The 1612-nt window shown below is 43.1% G+C and overlaps 1 long non-coding RNA gene across 1 annotated transcript in view; it reads left to right on the top strand.

Moving 5' to 3' along the window:
- Positions 1–102: 102 nt before the first annotated feature.
- The window catches only part of LOC101852157, a 17350-nt gene continuing 15840 nt past the window's right edge, over positions 103–1612 (top strand). The window contains exon 1 of the long non-coding RNA XR_220200.3: positions 103–1189. This is a non-coding gene — a long non-coding RNA (uncharacterized LOC101852157). The remainder of the gene's footprint in view (positions 1190–1612) is intronic.

Below are 1612 nucleotides of genomic sequence, written 5' to 3'. Positions count from 1 at the left end.
TCTCTCTCTCTCTCTCACACACACACTCTCTCTCTCTCTCTCTCTCTCTCTCTCACACACACACACACACACACACAATCACACTTCATCATAGCACTGACATTCGCACAGTGTCGTGGGGTTCAACACAGGCGGCAATTAACACTGCTGAACGTGCATAGGCTTCGTCGTGCCTTCACCACCCACGGCGTATGTAGACTGTAGACGTATGTAGGCTACTAAACAACTGTCGAGAGCCTGTAGACATGAGTGAACACTTGGAGGTCATCGCGTGCTTTGCACTTGCGTAGGAGAAAAACACTTCGGAATGATCGTGTTCGAGGACTAAGGGACAGCCTGATCGTATTCCTTAAAGCATAATAATATTATAGTTTACAGGCGTTGCATCTGTCTTATTCTCGAGTTAGTAAGAGAAACCTGACTGAAATTATTAAGAGATAGTGACCTTGGTTTTCATTCTTTTCAACCCACCCTCATCAGAGTGACCCTTATTTAAAGGTCCGAAGGATACCAGCCGATGTATTTTTTATTTCAGTTGAGGAGAAAAGATATTTAGAATACCGGATTCCAGCAAGCAGGACACAGAGGGGCGTTTTTTCTTCAGCATCTTGAGTGCTCGGGAGTGTTTTCCATCAAACACCACCAGATATGAGCTAAACGTACAGAAACTCATCAAATAGTATAAAAGAACGTATAGGTATGGGATAGGAGCCATCTCTTCCTTCCTACTGAGTAAGTTCAGTTGAGGACAGAAAGTAGGACACGAAACAAAACAACACAATAATTTCTCTCCTGGTAAACACCCCAGTGCCTTCCACTGACAACCACAGAGTATTAATTTCCATGTTACTTTCGAGGTGATAAAGAACTGCTGCAGGGAAACCAGCTTTGTTCGAGAACTGCACGACAGCTAGCCTGTGTCTTCCCATACACTACACACACACACACACACACACACACACACACACACACACACACACACACACACAGAGAGAGATAGATAGCAGTCGGGCTGGCCCGCCGGTACCGTCCTGTCACAGTCTGTCACTATAACTGCCAGTGCTAAGAATAGAGTGAGAGAGTCAGCTGATTTCACTTTTCTAACTCGGGCCTTCACCGACTTTCATTTCCGCGTCGCCAAGGAGAAATTGTGGAACAGTGCTGGACTTAAGTTTTGGCTTAGACGCACGTAAGTTTCAGGTACAGACCTATAAATAGTTATATCATTCTTTTTGTATGCTCACGAACAATTGTTGGTTTGATTAAGCTTTGAAGAAAAGAGAGAAAGATTGATTTAAAATTCAAATCGTCATTGACTTATCAAAGGAACTATATGCAGGATAATATTCTTGTTTTAACTGCAATTGGTTGTATTTTGTGGAGGCAAGGTCATAAGTTAACTATTAAGTGCAGCTTAAAATTTTAAATTTAGAGACACATTTACAGTACTAGAACAGAGTTAACTTCTTTGTGTGGTGCACATTGCCCATCGCTCCCGTTTTTACTTTCTCAAGCCTATCTGCCTTTCTGCCGGCGTCTCTGTTCACCTGTCTGTCTGTCTCTTGCCCTTATATAAATGCTACTACTGCTCATTACTGCTGCTGCTGCTGCT

The sequence above is a fragment of the Aplysia californica genome, unplaced genomic scaffold (genome assembly GCF_000002075.1).
Source record: "Aplysia californica isolate F4 #8 unplaced genomic scaffold, AplCal3.0 scaffold00057, whole genome shotgun sequence".
In the NCBI taxonomy this organism is placed as follows: domain Eukaryota; kingdom Metazoa; phylum Mollusca; class Gastropoda; order Aplysiida; family Aplysiidae; genus Aplysia; species Aplysia californica.
The sequence above is the reverse complement of the archived record's forward strand: the minus strand, read 5'-3'. Positions and strand labels throughout refer to the sequence as shown.